The sequence below is a fragment of the Lates calcarifer genome, linkage group LG3 (assembly GCF_001640805.2).
Source record: "Lates calcarifer isolate ASB-BC8 linkage group LG3, TLL_Latcal_v3, whole genome shotgun sequence".
Lineage (NCBI taxonomy): Eukaryota > Metazoa > Chordata > Actinopteri > Centropomidae > Lates > Lates calcarifer.
Window position 1 is genome coordinate 16524526 of NC_066835.1, and position 23812 is coordinate 16548337.

Genomic DNA, 23812 nt, shown 5'->3' on the forward strand with positions numbered 1-23812 from the left:
ATTCCTGTCATAAATGTCTACCCCTGTATGCAGTACCCTTACCACCCAGCAGAGGCCACTGTGCCCAAGCGCCACCACAAGACCTTTGACATCAATCCACACTTTTCTCTCAGGCTCACAGGTGTCCTCAGATTGGTAAACGCTTGCACTCAAAATGATTGAAACACCTTAAAAGTCACCACTGGCCCTGCAGTAGATGCCAACTTGCTGAAGCTCATAATATTTGTTCTTTGAGACTGTCACTCCTTCAGGGTGCTGGTTTGAGTTTTTGTAATGTTTGAGGCTGTAGACTGTAGTATTGTTAAGAACCTATCTCTCAAAATGTCCTTTGTGATATGTTTAATTTCCATTTGTCTTGTGCTCCTATACATGAGATTACTTTGCATCTCTGACGGAAGCAGCACCAGCAGCAAGTGACCACTGAGAAATCACAATTACACAGATAGCTTCACAAGTGAGTCATGTCAAATTTAGGGCTCGTTGTTTTTAACAGAGTCACTTATTTTTAGAAGGGAATTTTAAAGCCAGAGGAAATTGCTTTCATACCAGTTGTAATTAAGTGGGAAAAGTCCCAAAACTTATTACAACGCATGTATAACAGAGGCGATAACACCTCAAGCATAAACAAGCATGGGTCACAAGAAGACCCTCATGATGAAAAGACAGTTAATGGGATATTTAGTGAACAATAGAGTTTCCCAGTGACCAATTCAACAACCAATTTGTTCCCTGTTGAACGCTTCAGTTTAGTCAGGTCAAGGCAGGTTCCCATTCTTATCTGTGTCAACCCTTCTTGTCTCTTGTCAAGGAACTACAGATGAAAATTTGCTTTCAGCTGCTGTGTATCTGGTGCAAAAAAGGTACTGTCCATTGTCCATGCTAAAAAAAAAAAAAAAAAATGGAGAATGTGAAAATCACATGAACTGCTACTGTTTTTGACCACAGCTGCTCATTATTTGGTGGTGCATCATGCTACTGCCAGTTTGCTCTGCTTGTTGGGGTCAACAGTATTTTGGGTCTAATTATCCTTGGGTCTATTCAGACTGGGTCTCATGCTAAATTCAGGCAATGCCAGCAGAGTGGGAAGTATGTTTTTTAAAACAAGAAAAAGAAGCTCTACTCTGACTTTGGAGTGTTCATGCTTTATTCCAAAGTGTTACCCTAAGTGCTAACTTAAGCTAACCTTAGTTACTGTACTTTTGTTGTTTTTTTAGTAGGTGAAAGTGCCCTTTTTTGATCTGGTCTGGTCTCTTGTTTTTGTTTTTGAAAATTGGAGTTTGGGAAATGCAGGATTTTGGGACAGGAAGTCATGATCCAGTCAATATCCAATATGCAGTTTCTACAAGTGAGAAAACCTTGAAAGCAGCAGACATATTTTATCCAGTAGTTAAACTTTTAAAAGGAAATACATTTGCATGTTCATAGACTCTGTCTGGCCCTTTTTAATGAGGAAGAGAGGGTAGATGTAATTAAAAAATACTGGGCAATTGGAACTTGTAAACCATGTTACACACAATTGATTAAATATTTATCAAAGGTGAGTATTTTCATATGTCATGTGTCAGCCTCTTGTGTAACATCTTCTGTGGCTGCTAGTTGAGCGTTATAGTAGAGAGGCTGAAGGCAGCATTTATTTGCATTTTCTGTAGTAATCTCCCTTTTTCTCTTCCTGTCCTTTCAGTCTTTTACTTAACTGTTTACAATAATGACAGTATATACAGTCATTTGCACAGGTACAATGACTTCCTATTTAGAAAGCCGGTATAGCAACAAGATGGATGTAATGACCAACAGAGACTGAGAGGCAGTGTGTCTTATCTCCCCTCTGAACACAACTAATGTCCCATAAGGACAGGTGTGTGAGGGGAGGTGGATCAGTAGTGAAAAGGACAGGTAAAGCTTAATGAAACAGAAATGGCGGTAAAGAAATCAATCTCCCTTGTAGCCTCTCTCCTCCGATTGTCTCCGATCCATACGTTTGTTTTCTACAGGAGAACGACAAGCTTGGATGCCTCCATGAGTCACAGCCATTGCTCCATTCAACCAGTAAACACCCTGGAAAATATCACAACCATTTGTCTTTGAAATGATCTCACATGCAAATGGAGTTTTGTGCCCATTTGTTTTGTGTGACTTTTTTTTTTTTTGTGAGGCAGGGAGAAAACGCAACAGACTTGGGCACTAAATCTTGTAACAACCTGCACAATCCACGCAAATGGAGCGGCATTAATGATCAAAGCAAGTTCACAGGCAACCAGTCTTTGTAGATAACAACCAAAGCCATTGTTTACTGCAGCAGGCAGAAAGGCAAAACATTTGTAGGGTCCAAGACTGTAAAAAGAAAAGCACATATTCTGAAGTCTCAGAAGTTTGCAAGGCCACTCCTAACTGCATTGTCTTTGCTGGTAATGGGCTTGAAGCAGCAGCCTGCTTTGGTACATACAGGGAAGTCAGGCGGGAAACAATTTGTCTAAAATGGAGGAGAGCATTTAAATAACAAAGGAGCCTGAACAGCCAAGAAATAAAGAATTTACAGAATAATTTCCCTTCAAAACCAATTATAGTGCACTCAGAGTTCTAACAGTAGAGTCTGAGAGTTTACACAGCATATATGCGATGCAGGATTGTTTCATTCTTGCACGCTTTAATCTTCCCAAGATGTTTTAATGATATGAGTAATATAGAAGACAAAGTTGTAAACAAGGAGCATCAAATCAAAGTAAAATATCTGTATCTGAGAGAATTTGTACAAGGCTCCATCCTGATGATGAAATCGGTGTGAAATCACAGGAAAAACACAGCAAATCTTCTACGGAGACAGACATATTTGTTCTGTCAATGTTTTTTGTCAGGCATCCATTTAAGAAGCCATTTGTGTTAATCTTGGATTCAATCTCCAAGTGAAAGATCTCTCTGTTAACCAGATGCCATGACCCAAGCTCAGCCCTCTTAGCATGAAGCATGGCATCAGCAGTGAAGCCGGACACTTGCGTGTTGTCATAGAGACCCAAAGACTGACAAAAACACACGCTAATGACTCTAAGATAACTCTCCCAAAAGCATCGTAACCACTCACCACATCTACAAAATAATCCACCAATCACAGACTAATTTAAAACGGCAAAACTTCACAGTCACACATTTTCACTGGCTGTGAGAATAAAGAAAGAAAAACAGCAAAGGAAAATCAATGACCGCAACAGACACATTCTTCAAGTGTCAGGGGTTAAAAGGAGCCCTTTGGGTTGAGTGCACATGCTTCCAATTAGGTCTCAAATAGGCAAGAGGAAACAGTTGATTTAGGAATATTACTGAAGAATGACTTTAATTAGCCCAGAGACTAAAGGCCCCTGAATGTGGATACCACTGTCAGCACCAAACAAGGACAGACCTCATTAATCAGCAGCACCAACGGGGGCTTACTCAGGCTGAACTCACTGGAAACAAGACAACGAGGGGTGATATTTGTTTATCATCACCCTCCTGGTAAATCATATCTGTTGACAGAAACTTGAGAAGAATGATAAAAGTAAAGCAGATGGAAGATGCAGGATTGTATGAGAGGAACAAAGGTTCAGCCCTGCTTGTTACTTTTCACTCCACAACAGAAACCACACTATTGTCACCTCCAGGCGGCACAGCTGGATTGTGACTGTTGTGACTTTGAAACCATCAACAGCCTCATTTGAAAGGCAAACACCACTAAATTGAATGTCAATATATTGCTCCACGCAAATCCTCATCTTATTAGACTGCAAAGGCTTTGACTCACTGGCTCTGAATATTTAAGCATGCAGTGTTATCATATTTACAATGTGGGGTAAATTATGCTCGGACTAAAATTTTGTCAACCAAAACTGTAGTCGCTGGTCTCTTAGAATCAGTTTGTTTTGTGTTTTGTGTTTGAAATAAGGCTCTTGATAGTTTTGGAAAGTTATGTAATCTGTCATCACAACTGATGTTTTTGACTGCAATTACTTTGTGTGAATTAGCATTTACGGGGTCTCGCTGTCTGTCTGAGGGACACACAGGCTGTTTCAGAGGTGACCTGTGTCCTGTGGTGGAATTTAACCGTAGGCTGCTCTCAATGGACTTGCAACTAAGTACTTTTTCTATGTTTAAAATACAATTTGCTAATAATACAGTCTTTACCCTAGTGACTTTTTCCATGCATGACTTTTACTTGATGCCTTATTGCTGCTTTTAGTTATGTAAAGGATCTGAATACTTCTTCCACCATTGCCATTTAATACCACTCTCTACTTCTATTCCATTAAATTTCAGAGGGAAGTATTACACTTCTCTCTCTACAACATTTATTTGACAGACTGTAGTTACTAGTTATTTAAAAAAAAATTAAATGATACATACAAAGCATATGAAAAGGTTATACAACACATTGCACTGTCCTAGATAAATAAACTACCTGACAGTATATAAAATTAGAGCTGAAATAATTAGGAGACTGATATGATAAAATAATCAGCAGATTAATGCAAAATGAAAATAATCATTAGATGTAGCATCATATGTAATACGATATTTAAAAATTTACCCTACAGTAATCAGCTACAACAATAAAATGCTGCTTCCTCATCAATGTGTCAGGAATAATAACCTCATGATAGAATGTATGATACATTTCTGGTCATTGAGTGTTTGGACTTATTAGTTTTATTAGTACCTGTACTTCAGAAAAGGATCTGAATACTTCCTCCACCACTGCAGTAAAATCTCCCTCAGTCACAGATCAGATTTGTCTTCCTCGAATAAAGCGCTTCTCTGATTTCAGTCTCATGCTGCTGCAGGTGTAATGCTAATCATCACTTAATCAATTCAGTTTTATTATGTATTGCAGCCTCGGCTCCCCTGAGAAGTGCTTTGCTTTCAAACGAGTCATCCGAAACTAACTTTCCACGCATTTATATTCAGGCACTGACTTAACCAGGTAGAGATCTACCTAAGATGACTCTGAGTAATTATGTAGCGATTAGGCAGCCGATTCAGTGTTCCAATGGAAGAAGCAGTGTACTAAACCTATTATGGGGTTTTGACAGCTTCTCTTAATTGATTGATGCACAGCAAGGATCTGGTGATTATCATGCTGTGTGCTCACACATGAATCATTTCACATGGGCAAAAAAAAATGCTTTCAGCCACACATCACACTCCAGAGAGCAGCAGCACGTGGCATGAAAATTCACATGTATTAGAGGGCGTTAATGAATCCACAGACATTAGAATATTATCATCATGACTCTGTGTGTGTGTGTGTGTGTGTGTGTGTGTACATGCGTGTGTGCGTGCGTGTGTGCGCACTTATCTGCACGTGTGTGTGTGTGTGTGCTCAAGCAGGTGTGTCTTTGTGAATATGCTGGTCCATTATGTATAATAACCACAGAGGTTCCTGTCAGAACATTTTGCCTCCTTGCTTGACTTCACTCACTGACTATTTTATAAAAACCTGAAATTTTCTTTGCATTCTTAAAATAGCTTTTGTCTGAGAGGACTGGGTTCCCACAAGACTGAGGAATAAGTGAGCTGAGAGTGACTGATTCCAGAGGCTTGCCAAGCACTGTTAAAATTGATAATTACATATTTAAAATGGGTTTGACGTGAAGAAATTGATATGGTTTTAGAAGGTCTACTCCCATGCTTCATGTGTAGTTTAAGTTATGGAGGAATAAGGTGTGATAAAAGAAATGCTTTTTTGTGATCTGTCATAAAATCTGACAAAAAGTGTTTGAATCTCTGGAGGTGGTATTGTGTGGTGTTGTTATAACCCCAGTCATCAGAGCCCCTACAGCTGATGGTTCAGCTCAGGTAGATGTGGTCAAGCAGGTCAAACTATCAGGCGATGCTGTGGCGTGTTTTCGTTAAAGGAATAGTTTATTGTATTGGGAAACGCGCTCTTGCACTTTGTCGCCAAGAGTTGAATAAGAGGATTGATATCACTCATGTATGAGGCCACAGGCCTGCCCAGGAATATATTCCAGCACATAATGTAAAACTTGTTGTTTCACACTTTTACACTAAGCTAGGCTAATCTGCTGCCAATTGTCGCCTCATATTTAACATGAGACATGAAAATAATTCCAATCTTCTTATCAAACTTTCAGCAGGAATGTAAATGAGCTCACTTCCCAGAATATTGAACTATTAGAAAACGAGTATGAAAATATTATGCTACTATAAAAAATGTATATATTTACATTGCTTATTTGCTGTGTTTTAGATATTTCCTAAAATGACCGAGCCAAAAACCTAAGAAATATTTCTCATCCAAACTCTGTCAGGATGCAGTCAGATTCAGTCACATACAGTATAGAGCCGTATCCCCTCCATTCATGTGCACTTTGTCCTACATATTTGTATATTTCTCAGAAGAAGCGGCTCCTTGGCCCTCAACTGCTTCCAGATGTGGAATGCCAGAGATAATCTGTCCTTTTGGATCTCGACAAGAGCGGTGGTGTCTTGCAGAAGCTAAAGGTCCGGATCCGGCTACCAGATTGTAGACATCCTACGCATGCACGTGGTAAGAAGTAGAAATGCTCATGTGGGCACACACACACACACACAAACAGTCACACAAGGATATGCACTAAGGCCCCAACCCGGGAAATAAAAGTCTAAACTACTAGCTAAGTTTGACTTATTAAAGCAAATACAACATGGCATTTGTTCACAATGAGACAAATTACTTCTTCGTCCTTAAGATTTTTTTCAATGCTGAAAAAGTCATACATTCTACAAACACTGCTAAAATAGTAAGTATTGATGTTTTACTCTCTGATTAGTATTTATTCAGACCAGTTTATCCAACAGTTGTTTTCAACTGTATTGTGTTTGAAGTGGTGTTTGCTGATGGTGAGCAGATGCTGCGGGAGAGACAGACCAGATAGGGAACACAGAAATCTCTCACTACCGGATGCCATTTCAAAATGTGAGAACACTGCCTGTTTAATGTGCATCATCAACAGGATACTTTACAAACACTTCTCTGTGAGCAATGTGTCTGCCAGCTCTGGTTGCCGGTGAAGCAAACATCTGCTATACATAGCAACACCAATGAAGGATTTCTGGATGTTTAATAAATGCTATTGATGTTGGTTTTGTTTTGATTTTGAGGGGAAATATTCAGTATAGCATTTCATTACAGCTGGGCTCCAGGACCTGTAGCTGGCAGGTCTCCCACAGCCAATATAAACAACCAGTCCTGTAAACTGTGCACCAGGCATCCAGCAAACCAAAATGTATGTGGCAACAGAACAGAGCAGAGACTGAGCGCTCGGGCAACTCGGCATCCAATCAGAGTGACGTTTTCCTGAGTGGAAAAAGTGTCTGAAACAATTAGCATAGTTTAGAGGAAAAAGCAGTTTAGCAGCAAACTGAACATGAGCTAAAGATAAAAAAGCTCCTTCACATTCATAAGCAAGCAGAGAAATAATGTAATTACTGTACATCTGGGTATTTTTCTGGCTACAGAAACAAAAGATTGGCTTCGTCGGGGAGACTATTCATGTTCAAATTTCCCTGGCACCAGAGTAGTCATTACTGTGTTTGGCAGCAGCGCGTCTTCATGGATGAACTTTAGAGCAAGATTCACATTCATGGAGGGAAATACCAGTCATCCAGAATGAGTTGAGCTGGAGTCATCCTGAAGTTGCCTTTTTTAAACAGCCAGTCATGGCTGAAAAAACATCCACAGACTTGACAAAGCTTTTGCCTTTTTCTGTGTGTGAGTTGAGTTATGTTACTGAAGAGTTCTCTTGTGGTAGAGGAAGGCAATGTGTCAATAAGACACCAGATTGCAGATCATAAAGCATAACAAGCTCACATTTCTCAAAACAGTCTGCTCCTGCTTGAGGGAAAATGGAAGCCTTTTGAGAGAGAAAAAAGGGGGAGAAAAAAATATTCTGTTAGATGTTGGATTCCAGACATCGTGGCTCATTGTTGTCTCTGCAGAAAGCATAGCATGATTTCGGGCTCTGTTGCATAGTCACCCCAAAAATTGAGTCAAATGTCAAATATTCTGTGGAGAAACTATCCAGAACTGTAGCAGAGTAGATGAAGTCTGACTTGCAGTCAATTCTTGCTATGTTCCATACTTTTTCTGGTTGTGAAGTGTCCAGGAGGCTCTCAGCAATTGACTGTTTGCTAAGACTCTTCTCTCTGATGCTTCATCTGTCAAACTTAACCATTCTTGCTCAGTATATAGTTTTTTTTTTTAGCTATAATCAGAGACTAAAAGCAGGCTGCTTGTTTTTAGCCTGTGACCACCAGATTTTCTGACTGGAATGAGAACTGAAAACTGGTAGATTTTAGTTAGTTAGCTACCTCACATTTGTTGATTAAAAATGGTGTCTTTGGCCGACCTTTAAGCTGGTGACAAAACACATGATAAATGCTGATCAAGCTACATTTCCTAGACCAAAAAGTCTCTCTCACCAGTTGTCCCTGTAGAAGACACAGAAGTAATCAGCATACTTCTTTTACTTGAGCTAATCAGTCCTAATGTTAATGATAAGGGAAAAACATAAGATAAGAATGTTATGTCATTCTAACATAACCCAATTGAGCTGCTTAGCTTGTGTTACATACGTGTTTGTTTTTTCAAAAAGTATGTTTTCACTTTCAAAAGACGTCTTACAGGACCAGGACCAGGGCTGAGCAGTTTGTTTTACAAATCTCACACCCTCCCAGGTCATGGTGATTTGGACTGCTGGAGTGTTAACTCCCCAAATTCCAATAAAGAACAGGACAGACCTGTAACATTAACATCACCGTAGATTTTGTTAATATCTATTTTTTAAAAATCTATTAATAATGGCTGCATTTCAGTCGCCGCCACCTTTCCAAGAACACTTGTCCTCAATCATCCCTGTACTCTCATATTATTTTCCTCTTTTCTCACTCTTGCCTAATTTCTCACTCCTTCAGTTTGTTTTAAATGCTTCCTATGCTGTCCGGTCTGGTCTCATCTAATCACGCCCTCTGCGCTCTCCTCTCTTACCTCCTTCTTCTCCTCTCATAGAGATGTGAGGATCGCTGCCCTGAGGTCTGGCCTTGGAACAAGCACTTGCCTTGTGAGGCTCTGTTTGCTTTGCGAGGTGTTTTCTCACATTGCAGAATTTCATGGCCATGCCTGGCAGATCACACCTCTCTGTGTATGCCTGTGTGCACATTTTCGAGAAGACTCTGTATGAAGTACTTCAAGCTTGTGAATTCATCTATAGTTTTCGAGCATCCTTAACTGCATGGGCGTAAGCATGCATCGTGTGTGAGCATGTGTTTACAGTACGGAGTTGTGTATGTTTGGAGTGAGAGTTGCCCCTGGGCAGTGCGTAACTAAAGCTTTGCTCACCGGGTAACTAATGAACCAAGGCATGCCTGCCTTCCTGTTTTCTTAATCAACAAACATTTAAGGGAATTCAGCAGGTCTTTACAAGGCTTTATTAGAAAGACGAAGAGAAAAACACCTTCTAACTCAAGTGCTTTCAAATGAAACGAGGAGAACAAAACTGTAGGAGTACTGCAAACCCTAAATGCACAGTGGCACAATCATATCTCTTGCTCTTGTCCTCAATCAAAAAGATTAAAGTTGTTCTTTGCACTTGAAAATGAGTGTATAGCTTTAAATGATAAATGAACAGATGGGCTGACACTTTAGGACCTGCTGGAAGTTGATAAAGCTATGGTTTAACTTTAAATTCAAAAGCTTCTGTGATTTTTTTCCCATCACTTTCTTACAAACTTTAGAGTAGGAGTTCAATAAGTCAGAAGGGTGTGGAGCTGCTAGTTTTCATTCTGAGCTAGATATTGATCTTGATATGAGAATATATAACACAAAGTAGCAAAATATGAGGCATTTGATGTTAAAGTACATCTGAGATGAATCATCTGTCTGGAGTTAGTGTCAGAAGCAGATTATTCTACCTGTTCAAACAAAGATATATTAATCTTTCCACATGCTTTGTTGGAGCCAGGCAACAGATGGCTGCCAGAAATGTTCCATACCTGGAGAACTCACACACTGTTCCAGGTCAGGCTTGTTTCATTATTTTCACGGCTGAGCATGAACTATATTTCACTGATCTTTCCATTATGTTTGATACACTTACATTAAGAACAAAGAGCTGTAAGTTGATCTCACACTTCTAGGGGTGACTGAGCAGCTCCACATGAGCAGCTGTGGGCTTAGTGCCTTGCTTTGCAGCATCTCAGCAGATGTTACTGGGCTCAGGTATTACTCTTAACATTACTGGGCTTTAATATTTCACCTCCTTGAGGCTGTAAGTTATCATTGAAAGTGCAAGTTATCATTGATTTCAGTGTGACAAATGGATAATGGATTTGCTGTATTGTGTTATGAAGTAAATACATTAAATCTATTTATTTTAGCTAGTTTAGACACCTTAGATAACCTTTTTTTTCTTTTTGCTCAGAGTCTGCTGTCTAATATTGATTTTGACCTTTTTGCCAACTACTGTCCATGCTGAAGGTCATGCTGCCTATTGATTTTGCCTCAGAATATTGCCACAGAGTATTGGCTTGTGGCTTTGATAAAAACATTTATATACTCTGCTAATTTAACATATACCATTGTATTGTTGCATGGAATTCGGAAACAAAGTTTTGATTCAGTTCCAGTTTAAACATAAACATGTGGTGACAGTTGTTTGGAAATGGTGTGTTTACATGTGTATATGTGTGTGTCTGCACTGAGACAACGGCCATTTTAAGCATTAAAAGCCACTGAACTACCACAGACATATTTAGGAGGTATGTACTAAACATACCAGAAACCCTAAGTGAGACAGTCCTGTGTTTAAACATACATACTGTATACATCTCAGTGAGGAAAAATAATAACACAGTAGATCACTCACAGATCATGACACAGAGCCCGTGACAAAAAAGCATGCCTATATTATTTGTGTTTATCAGACCTGTCCCACCCCCCCACCCCCCCGGGAGATGTCTGAGGCGATACATTCAGAGATGTTAGCATTCCCAGACTCAACTCAATCAAATTTAGTACAAAATGACCTAAGGGGTGGGATTTCCCTAAAATAATCTCTAAGGCAGCAGTAGACGGTACACAAGCACTTGTTTTTGCTGATCTCTTTGCTGAACATCAGAAATACATTTAAGTGTCAAAACAATTCACTCTAACAAGGCTCAGACCTCCCTTGCTGAAGATTACATTATGTCCCAAATTTAACTCAGGTTTTTTTGAAATTGTAATGTTTGATAAGCAGCTGAGAAGTTCAAATATTAACCAGAAAGGTAGTTATCATTGTCATCATGGCCATTCTAATCCCACAACCCCCTCTGTGATGTTATCTCTGCCTTACAGAACGTGGAAAAAGATGAGGACACAGACAAACACTTGTGCAACTTGAATTACAGCACCCCACCACCATGACCTCCCTCTCCCCTCCTCTTCCATACCAACAGAGAATGACTGGTTTGAACCAGGCAAAGAGGAATTTCAGCACCATCGGCCAAAAAATCAAAGACTACAGCAGAGATCACATTGCATGTCGATGTAGTTTTTGAACTTACACTGATAAAAGCCTCACACTGACTGCTGGGTTTTATAGGATTGGCTAACAGCTAGTGCTTATGCAACAGTCGAGTACAGAAAACATAGACTCTGAGCAGCGGCCTCTTGGATTTCCCAATGAAGTCAGTGAACCCTCTGCACTGTTATTTGTGTTGAGTACAGGGGGAAAAAAGTTTACGTCACATTTTAACCATCATGTTGTCTTGAGAATGGCTTTACACTTTACACTCTCACTGGTCTCTCAGATACTTTTTTGCTACATATAGAGAAGCATTCAGTTTCTTACATTGTTTTCAACCATTTGAGGTTTGACCGACATTCTTGTATTTACATCATCTCATTGTGCCTGGTTTCTTTGCAGTGATTTAATGGTATTCAGCTGCGCCAGAATTATCTGCTCCACGGCAGTGGATAGAAACACATCTTTTAGACCTCATAGAAACAAACTGTTATAAAACTTCAATAACACAAATTGTAATCAACGTATTTGGGGAGTGGGATTAGAAGTGGTGCATAAAAAAAATCAACATCAATCACAGCCACAGAGCGTCTTTACAAGCAATTCTCAGAACATTAGGGAAAGTCATTAAGGTATCATGGTTATTAAACAATGTTAAGTATGGTTTTCATGTTAATTTTCCCAACTTGAGGATTCCATAAAGTTGTTTCAAGTGGAGAGGACACAGACGTCTTTACAGTGACATCTCCAGTAGCTGTCTGACTCTGGCTCTGCCCTGATCAAAACACACATGTGACAACCTACAGGTCCATACAACACAAGTTCCCATTTTGGAAACTCTTGCCCACACATTTTCCCTTGCTCTTTTTCCCACACCCCACACCTCTGTTTTTCTGTCTCACACTCTTTCTGTCTGTCAGCTCTCTCCCCCCTGCCTCCCTCTCTCTCTCTCTCTCTCTCTCTCTCTCAAACACACATGTGTACACAGGCCTTTTCCTGTACTCAACTCCCCTTCCCAGCAGAGTGATGCAGCTTTGCTTTTATGAGATACCAGAGTTGGGCTTGCGGCAGGATGACTGACCGACTTGTAGAGAGGACAGAGGAACCATTTTGTGCCCCACCGCTTTGCTGAATCCCTTTAAAATATTCATTCATAAACTCCTGGAGCCTTTTACTCCACATCAAACACTAGACCCATAGGAAAAGCACTGAGCTGATGCATCCAGAGAGGAAAACAAAAATACAGGGTAAACAGGACCACGGGTGATCACCAAAATTAATCTAAATATTTATGCTCTAAATATACTCTGATATATTCATTGTGTTTTTAGGGAAATGATTTGGACCCAAAGTGAATCAACAGTATTTGAATTTGGGAAAATATGCAAAAGCTGTGAAAATTGCTTGCTCATTTTGCAGAGCAGCTGTGTTTATCCCTGTGAAATAGTCCAAAACAATTAGGTATTTGCTTTTTTCCCCCCCTATTTTTGCAACTGCATATTAAGAAATGAAGCCTCAAAAACTGATTTGGAAAAGTTAAGCAGAGGAGACGTCATCATTTTCCTCATTAGGATTGGTTGGCACAAGCTGTTTGTAAATCCCTTATTAAGTTGTGTGAGGTTTGTGAAGTTCTTAGAAACTACTACACCATTAAAAACAGATTCTGCAGCAATATCAAGTCACTCAATTACAGAAACCAAAATCACAACCTGCAACATAGCTTAGAAAATTCAGTTTTGAAGAGGAGTTGATACATTTAAGTTCACCAATGTATATAACTTTTGTTTTATTAATAATTTAATGCAATATTCATGCAGTTTAGAATGAGTTTGACATATCAGAATATGTTAACCCAGCTCGCATTGTTTATGTGAGTTGTGAGTTTTAGAGGTGCTGGTACATGAACAGAGCCATACTGGCTGCTTCCACCTGATTCCAGTCTTCATGCTAAGCTAAGATAACCACTCTGCTGTCTTTTATGCACACAACTGCTGTCCTAAATCTTTTTTTCTCTTTTCTTTCCATCCCCTCTCACCGCAAATGACTCCTTTACAGAAGCCTCTCTGACATCTCGAATGTCACCAAATCTAACTCTGAGCTGGCTCACTGCTCAGCTATGTGAGTGCAGAGTGCACGGGCGGCAGTGGGAGCTCTTCACAGACAATATTACGATTTCTGTGGTGAATGTCACAACTAATAGAGCCCAGCATGACAGATATATGCTTTTAATCAGAGGGACACTAGATTATGAGAGCAGGGCTGACATAGAGAAAAGAAAGGAGGAAATGGAGAGGAAATCAGCAGTGACTGTGATTAAAGCAAGGCCTAAGATGAAAGGAAAGAAATGCATGAGTGTAGGAGGGGAGCACAGTGGGGGGGGCAGTGAACCTGAATGGTCAGTCATGGCCGTCATTCTAATGCTGTCTAATAAAACAATAATCTTTTTGCTGTCTTTTATGCAATTAAATGCAGTAAGTATGCAAAGTATGCAATGGCTTGCATGTCTCAATAAGCTTTAGATTAGTTGCTTATGTGGTGGAGATTTGTTTAGTAACAAATGTCACACTTTGTTGTTGTATATGAGAAGAAAAAGGGGTGGAGTCAGTAAAAAAAATGGGATACAGCCTCTGTAAAATCTTAGTTTTCGTGTTTTTCTTACCAGTTGCATGTTCCTGAAAGCACCTTGGCCTATTTTTTATCCACGGTGTCAACACAGTTTGTCACGGCAGGGGCACCAAACATGCCGGCTGCCAAAACATCCCCTTCTGGATGGGGTGTTAGACCCCCCCCCCACCCACTCCTCCTCCTCCTCCTCCTCTCCACTCCCTCACCCCTTCCGCCTTCTTCCTCCTCCCTCCTGCAGACACCATAAATCACCCAATGTCTATTCGAGGTTGACCTGCTGATGAACCAGTGGCTTTTAAAAAAGTCATTTAAATAGCTAAAGAAGGGGCCACACACACACCTACATGCACTTCTGTGAGGTCAGAAGTTTAATATTTGATACCTTACTACTGTACCTTTTCAGCTACTTAGAGTACAGTTGCCCCCGATAGAAGCAAATTAAAGTTGACATCCGGCACTAGACAAGACCTGAAGAAAATAAATTCGGTTAATTCATACTTGTATGTAGTCAGCTGACTATTGTTGAGTCAAATGTATGTGGTTCATATAGTCATTTGCCATGCTTGGTTTAGCAGATAGTTTTTCATTAAATGGTACTGTATTCTGGCAGATAAGAGGGATCTCTGAAGTTCCGGTGAGTCACTATCGGGTCATGGCAGAGAGAGGAGTTGAGAAATAAAGGTAGAAACAGCAGAGTGAAAACCTCAGAAAAATAGACACAACAAGAGACAGAGAGAGAGAAACAAACACCACAGAGAACATAGGGAGCACAAGAGAAAGAATAGAAAACTGAAGGAGTGGAAAAGCAGACAAAAGTATCCTGGGGCGAGGCCTGCAGGAAATGAAGTCAACAGTCGTAGAGAGATGGGAATGGGAAAAGCAGCTGTGGGTCCGCAGTCCTCTGCTCCCACAATCTGCAACTCTAACACCACATGGCTAATGAATGAAACCAGAAAATGACACTGTAGTTGATGACAGACTGTAATTAAGCGCTGATTAGACTGTGATTCTATTGTTCCATGTACCACAAGTTCTTTAACTGTTGATATAAGATGGAGAGGATAAACTATACCAATGTCAAGAACTGCAATGTGCTCATTGTGATTTCAATTTATTTAAGGGAAACTTACTATGGAACAGATTTTAATATACAAGGCTTACAAGAGTTGAAATAAAATACAAGTGTGGAAAAGAAAATAGATATACACGCATTGCTGGCTGGGATAATTGGATTATTAGACTTTGTAGCAGTAAATCCAGGCTTAAGACTTTTCATTAATAACATTCTGAGGTAAACACTTATGCAAACGTCAAATGTTTTCAAACTAGATTACAGTAGAATAGGTTTGCATAGTCTCTGGTGTAAAGTGAATGGACTTTTTTATTTTCTTTTGCAACGGTTTTTGCCCTTGATTTAAGATGTTTCCAACCCAAAGAGGATTAAAAACACTGTTTGTAGCACAAAACAAAAACTTCTGCACAGAAGTCGCCACAAAGAGTGGAAGAACGAAGGGATGGTTAGGGTCTTTTCAGTTGAGGATGAGCCCACACAGATGGGCTGGGACAGAGGGAGGACTGATTAATGATTAATCTGCCTTGGCCACAACAGAGAAGATGCAAACATGGCCCAGGAGGAGAGCCACTTCAATCTCTGGCAGAGAAAGGAAACACACAGGCAAATATGCCATCATTCAGCGTGCTCACTGGACCTCATGCACATTGTATCCTTAAGTGATGGACCAGTGAAAGAGAGGGCTATTTAAAGCCCTACAGAGCCTATGCTTAAAATGAGAGTGGGTGTTGTGGTGTTTGTGTGTGCGTATGTGTGATAGAGAACAAGGCCTATGGGAACAAACATAACAAAGGAAGAACTCCCTTTTTTAAAATTCACTTATAATGGTTTTTCTAATTACACTGCACTGAGCTGTTGATTACCAAAGACCCCTATTGACTGAGAGGCTGCATTAAATGAGACAGTTTCAATTAGTTTTTTAGATACTGTAATATGAGAAAATTACATAACCCTATTTACTGTACTTATTACATCATTACATCATTTTTTTAAAGCTAAAATGCCAAAGTTCTCCAGTGGTAGTTCAGTGTGAATATTTACAGCTTTTCTTAGTTTTCTTTTATAATTAACTGAATACCTCTGGGTTTTGGATTGTTGGTTGGACATCACTTCAGATTTGGGAAAATTGTATCATATTTTTATTTTCAATGATTAATCAGTTGATATATGAAATAATTGACAACCCAACAGTGAATACTTCTATTTGTTCTGTTCAGCTGCTTTGATTTGCTGCAGTGAAATTATTGTTAAACAGCTGACAAGCATGTGCATCACAATAAATGTGCTTTGATATAAAGGCAGTGGTATACCTTAACAATGAAGGTTAAATTATGATGATGACAGTGACACACAGGTGAAGTAGTTTGGTGAACAGATGCTCTGACCACCATTAACACTGGCACACTTCAGCACTGTCTGAGAGGTCTGTGCCTGTACTCAACCAGCACGAATCATATTCACAACAAGAAACCAGGGTTGTTATTTTCAGTTTAAGATCAAATAAATATCACAAATAATCAGAGGTAGATTTGCCCATTTTTCCCACAAATATCTAAAATCTCAAAAAAGCCTGAAGCAGTGGAGGTGAACGGCTCCTACTTCAGCTGTAGGATAATGAAGCCACTGCGGAGTTTCCTTGTTACCGCTTCTGTATCATTCATCTGACAGCAGAGTTTGCTACAGCAGAGCTGAGATGATTACTTCTCTAGAAGATGGACAAATACCGAGAATAGATCATGATGTGGCCTGCAAGGTGAGGGTGGCAAAAAACATTACAGGAAAAAGACACTTGATGGGAGGGAGAGGAAGACAGAAGCAGAGCACAGGGGATATGAGTGTTTGGTGTGTGTCTGCATGAGGGGTGCTCGTACATTTGTGTGTGTGTGTGTGATAGTGGCGGCAGTGGGGGCTTTCATATAACAGATTAAAATCAAAACAGAATGACATTCAAAATGAAGCCGAAAGGATTAGACTCCAGCCGGCGTTTGTGGTTTGATGGACTGTCAAAACACTTTTCGTGAGATTACCCACCTGTCATGGGAATGCTGTTGTGTACGTTATACAACACTGATAACATAATTGGATTCCTGTTATGAATTTTAGCTATGCACTCAAAAAAAGAAAAGCACTTTTCACTATTATTTAGCTCTCTGTCTGTGTCTTCAGGTGCACCTGCCAAATCCAGCTCAGTCCTCAGTATGCAGCCCTGTCAGGACAAGCAGCAGCTGAGCCACTACCTGCATGCATCCCAACAAACTGCAGTCTGTTTATGCTGATTTATTACACCTTTTCACCACTTATTAGATCAGCACAGCTCTCAAAACATTACTGCAGTCTTTTTTTGCCTCTCTCTGTCTCCTTCCCTCTCTCTTCTTCCTCTCCCTTTCCATCTGTTCTCACTAGTGGCTTTTGATCAAACGGAAGGAAAATCTGCTAAAACTAATATACCCGCTCGGTCAGCCCTGTGTAGAAAATGCCAGACGCTAGCATCTCAATTCTCTGTCATGTGAGCATTGCAAGCGACTGCCAGTTATGATAATTTTACCTCCTAACATTTAAAGGGACAGATATAAAACCAGCTCTGTATAGTTGCTCGTGTGCAGTTCTATGGTACCTTAAAAGGAATAAACTGAAATGACAAATTAGAAAACATTCAGTATTTTTGATTCTTGCTTTTGATTCTTCATTCTTGTAGCCAATAACCTGAACTGACAGTACAGTCAAACAAAAAACAGACCCTGAAGACGCGTTTCCCATGATTGAGGTGACCTACGTCATTGAGCTCCTCTGTACTTACTGACCAAAAGCATCCAGTGAAGAGCAGAGAGGAGTTGCTCTCTCTTTGGCAGTCTGCCTTTTCATCCTGACCCTGACTTGTTATCTTGCTCCCTGGTCTGGCAGAAATTGTTTCTGATCACATGTTGAAACCAGTTGCCATATCAGTCCTGCTCCTGTTTGTTTACCAGTGCCTCTGAGGTGTATTTTCTCAGTGTCAACATACCAGAATATTCCACTGAGTATCAATAGTTTGAATCCTGGGTACATATGAAACATAAACAATGACACAAGACAATTACCCTATATACTCTGTCAATCAAACGTACTAATGCCCAAATGTCAGTGTATCGAATATTTAAAAACCTAAAGTCTAATTTGCTTCCTTGTAAACCTGTCCACTTGATTTCACTTAGTGCCAGCAGATGTGGAAAACTGTAATACTGGAGGTTGCTCTTGAACTCAGCTTTTTTGGCTACAGGACTTTCAAGGATCTGTGGATCTCACCCATCTAAACAGTTCTGTCAATTATGCAGGCAATGTGACACATAGATACATCACATAGATACATCAAAACTGCTTCTTTAATTCTAAGAACAGTGCAGTTTTAAACATGACCAGTGGTTGCATAGTTATTGATTAATCCCTTGGGGCATACTGTGTATCACAATTTCAATGTTTGTCCAGTTTCTTAGTGAGATATTTTGAGTTTTGGTCCAATGTCCTGTATTCAGTATTGTTGCATTGCAGTCAGAGCGTTTGGCCTCCTTATGACCTTAGGGAAATGGCTATAGCTATGGACATTACTGTTGTGATGGTGTTGCTGTTGCTGTTTTGATTAGCGGTGCTATAACACAGTTTTTTTTTACATAATGCAATGTAACATAACACTAACAAACCAACTCGCCAGTGCGAAGTGATGTGGTGGAGCTTTATATACTGTATAAATATTATATGAAAATATTATGATATTATAAATAACTAAAGAGAAAGGAAAGTGTGTCACTTACACTTACCACCAGAGCTTTCCCATCAGCTAGTCTCTGTCTGAATCTCTGTGGACCAACCCTCTGCCTCTCTACTCTTCTTCCTTGGTCCCCAAAACCCTAATATGTCACTTTCCCAAACCCAGCCTTTCTCCAGTTCAGGCTTTAGTCAAAGCCAACCTGAGTACCAGCAGGCCTCTGGTTTTGGGGTCTTGGCTTTGTCTTCTTTCAGGATCGACTCAGGATCTATGGTGCCTCCTTGCTGAGCAGCACCGCATAACCTTCACCTGTACCCTATACCCTCTAGTCAATGGGTTGTGGTACTGATGTCCTTCCCACATGAGAATTTGCAATATGGGTTGTCAGTCTTGATGCCAGCAACTGACTTTCCACTACTTAGTTTTATGTATAAAGGCATTTTCAGATTTTAAAAAATGGAGACTGGACTGTTGAGGTCTCATATTCTACCAACTACCTGTTGTCATAATATCAAAATGCTCATATCCAGCATCCTTTGGCTTGATAAAATTTCAGCTAAAATGGAAAAAAAAAACCATGATCATTCATTTAGATAACAAATTATCTATGAACACATGATACAATCTTAAACAAGTTCCTTTCACTCCACAGCGCATTTGGGTTTTTTATACTGTACTCCCTCTCATCTACATTGTATCTGTAAGCAAGCCAGGAAATTGGAAGTGACAGAAAGGTGTGTTTGAGTGTTTGCAGGTCATTTTATCGATGTCAGACATGGACTGAATGAATAGGGAGGCTGACTCAGGCCCCCTGGGAGCTTTTTTTTTTTTTGCTGTGTCTATCGGAGGAAGAGGTGGATGGCAGATCTATACTGCAGTACCGCATAAGTGTGTGTGTGTGTGTTTGTGTGTGGAGGAAACAGTCAAGTTAAAACTCTAAAGCCTCTGTGCTCCCATGGGGTCTGAGGAATCAGACAAAGGAAGCCAGTGGGTACCCAGGAGACTGAAATAAAGCCCCATTTCAAGCACACCCACACAGACACACACACAGACATGAAGTGACAGCACAGACTAGTTAACACTCGGCCACACACACCTGGGTCGTCCAAGGTGCTGAGAGCAGACATGTTGTGTCTGGAGTTCTGCTTTTTTATGACGGGTCCACTGTAGCAGACATCCTCCTTTTTCAGGGCCACTGTACTGTGACGGCACACACAAAAGAATACTTCACTGCTAATCTATGATTTTGGTGTCGAATACTCACCAACTGTAGACTTGAAATATGGCTCATAAAAGCACTGATGAGCAAACCAGTGTTACAGCATAATCTACTTCTCTATTGCTGATCCATGTCTTGTATGTTTCAGTTATTTATAGGTTCTCTACAGTAGATAAATACATTCCATCCATTTTGCACTATTGCCTCTTCAAAGCTTTAAAGCTCCACTTGAAATAATAAATTTAGAGATTTGTTCGTGAAATGACAATTGCTTGGAATATACAGAGGATGTGGATGAATAGTGGAGACATGGATTGTGCTGCAGGAATGGATAAGAGGTTTCTGTGGAGGTTTGGATTTGTTCTGACATATGACAAAGCTTTGTAGTGGTCCACTGGGAACAAAGCAAGAACTGTTGTAGAGCCCCAGATTCTGCAGTTTTAGGAGGTAGATGCAAGGGAGATCACTGTACATTTCTTGTTTCCTACCAACTCCTCAGCATTCGGTTTTTGGTCTTTTAACCATGACCACATTCATTGCCTAACCTTAAGTGACTGGTTACTACTGTAACCACAGTCATGAAGTACATAACTTATTTTAACCCAAATCATGACCAAGTTGTCTTTGTGACTAAACCTGAAGAAAACTTACTGCTGTCAGATCAGAAAATCCTTTTATTTCTCTAATGATTATTTGTATATGTTATGATGGTCACAATATATCAGGAATGACACCAACATTCACTTAGACTCAGTTTGTTAGACAAAGGTCAAAGATCAAGGTAACTGTAAGCACATTTTTGGCCTTGTGAACATCTTGAGGGAATTTCTTCACAAATGTTCACTTGAACATGAACTGATTAGATTTTGGTAGTCAAAAGTCAATGTCCCTGTGATGGGACAAAACACATTTTTGGCCATAACTCAACAGGGAGACAGTAATTGTAGTTTCCACTTAACTTGACTTATTCTTTCAAACCTACAGGTGGTGTGTTAGATACTCTAAAGAGAGATGTTTTTAAGACTTCCTTTAAGAGAAACAGTATTACACAGTGTTTCATTATAAATCCAGATTAAATAAGAAATACTGTTTTACAATAGACCCAGAATGGGATTGGTACCTAGGGTTATGATACATGCTCAGCCTTTAAAACGCTGTATCACTTTTCATGTCTGTGATCGGAGGTTGTTGAACTGACAGCAGTGCCATGCTCAGTCTCAGCACACACCCTTTGAAGACCACCTCATATCAGCTTAATGAAAACTCAAAAGCCATTTGTGTGGCTTGAGGACAATACCTCCACATGGTGAACTCATAAGCCAACACCTTCCAATGCAATAAACATATGTCCCGCCATGGTATGCAGCTGCAGCACCCAGATCAGATCCGTATTGAAATTCATAGATTCAGTATCTCCTTTTCTCCCAGTGCTGCTCTAATATAAATACACTTTAATCAAAATAAGACGTATTAAGCTTCCCATTGGGACACATGGAGAAGGGAAAAAAAAAATCTGATTACAAAAAGCTGCCTTGTAGTGAGGCAGTAAGTCGATGAGTCATGGGTCTGGGAGATTAGACAGGAGGTTCTTGTGCTTCAGAAGGGATTACAGAGCATACATCAGAGGGCCACGATTTTTGAGTTTACAATAAAGAAGCAAAGGATCATGTATGCAGCAAATGAGGAAAATACAGCGCTCAGGCCTCTTCTCTCTACCTCATGATCCTTGGTGCCGTTCGAAGTGTCACCTTCCTGATAGCAGTCACCCCTCTGTGTGATTTACCTCACTCACCAAAACGTATCAGACAGCAAAGTCCAACTGGTGAAATTCAATCCTGCCAAATCTCCCCTTCCCTCAGCTGTGCAGGGACACTGATACGCATGTTAGACACGTATCCAAACGCACACACGTATGCACACGTATGTATGTATACAAGCGCTCACACACATACACAGTTTCCATTTCAATCCCACTCAACCCTTCTCTTTTCAAAATTTAAGCTGCTTTCATGCTGCTACTTATGCAAGCTGAATGTTAGCATCTGATATTCAGATTAGCGGCGCTGCGAAATGTGCCACCAACGGCCTTTCAAGGCCTATTCTGGGTAGGATGCACTACTCTGTTTTCAGCAAACGGCAGCCAACCAACGCCAGGCAGACAGCTCAGAGACAAAACAATCCACTGTTATTAATGAGGACGTTTTTCACCTCACTTAGAAAGGTAAATATACCCTCTGAACGTTAAGCCATATGGGCTGCTTCAGAGAACCAGGATCAAAGAGGATTCAGTGATTCAGGTTGACATTAGGACAGCCCTGAAATAACAATGATCAGACTGAGTATAACCACCCACAAATTGTACTTGACTCTGCCTGGTTAACAAACATCACACTTGATATCCCCATACTAGCTGCTAAACTGTGTGAATAGGCACCATGTAGTTGGTGATGGTTAAAAGCAAACAAGCTAGTACTTTGAATTCCTGTATTCTCTATGCTTGGAATAATTGGTTCTTAATCCAGTTATTCAATTAATTTGGTGGGTTGATTTTAATACTTTAACACCATCAACTACCAAGGTTGATGGGTTATATTATTTTTATGAGAAACCTTGTTCAGATATTTGTGTTACTTGTGTTTTTAAAACAGTATCAGCAAATGAGCATTGACATGTTGAGAAATCTGCTTTCTTACTGAGAGTTGAAGCAAGGGTATGCTTGAAGAGGCAGAAGACAAAATCAGTTGTGCAGATCCTCCTCTGAGGCATTCATGGTGTTGTTGTAAAGGGATGGAAGTATTGTTTAAAGAGTTGAAAAAATAGAACTTTGGAGATAAGTTCAGATCCAGCCCTACTGTCTCACCTCCACACACCTGGCCAATCACCGTGTGAAGAGGTCAGTTTTGGAAATTGTGTGATGCAGCCCCACAGTTCCAGTGTTGGGAAAGCTGTGTGGAGAGTTTCAGGAGCTATTTGTCAATCTGACAAGAACTTTATTTGAAGCGTACTGGCACGTTTAGATGACAAGATTGATAGCTCTCTAATTTCTTTGTGGTAAGTATCATATGGGGTCACTGGTTGCCTGGCAACTTCACTGCAAAAAGTGTTACTCCTCATAAACCAAGAGGTGTTGTTTTTACACTTCTGTTTGTAACACAGTAGTGAGCTTCAGAGGTGGTGGTGGGAGAGTGGCACTGATCTTTTATCTCGCTCACAAAAAAGCAAATAATTGTACTTCCCAAAATGTTCCAGTAGGTGTTGTATTGTAGCACAATTAAAATCTTATGGCATGTTTATACAAAAAGCATTTCAGGTACATTTCAGCCATCGTTCGCATCACTTCTGACAGAACATTAAATCAATCCAGCTGTCTACACAGGCCATGTAATGATTTACATTGTCATTCACACTCATGCTATATGCAGGAAAACATAACCTGAAGTGTATTTTTAGTTTCAAGTCTCTTGTCCTGTGTTTTAGATACGTAACCACAGTGAGTGTGTACTGGGCTCTGAAAACTTCCAAAATGCAGGTGACTTACAACTCAACTCTCTGCCTGAAACCCTCCTGTGTAGACTCACATGTGGAGCACAGACGCTGCTCTTCTAATGTGCTGCTCACACTACACCCTC

General features: G+C 40.1%; 1 long non-coding RNA gene across 3 annotated transcripts in view; it reads left to right on the forward strand.

The window, feature by feature from the left end:
- LOC108889569 (uncharacterized) overlaps positions 1–23812 on the forward strand; it is an 85085-nt gene that overhangs the window by 3117 nt on the left and 58156 nt on the right. For 2 of the 3 annotated variants that reach the window (XR_007810269.1, XR_007810275.1), the window contains exons 3-4: positions 6385–6535; positions 11360–13078. This is a non-coding gene — a long non-coding RNA (uncharacterized LOC108889569). Of the gene's footprint in view, positions 1–6384; positions 6536–11359; positions 13079–23812 lie in introns of those variants that run through there. The other variant, XR_007810281.1, reaches the window with a different exon arrangement.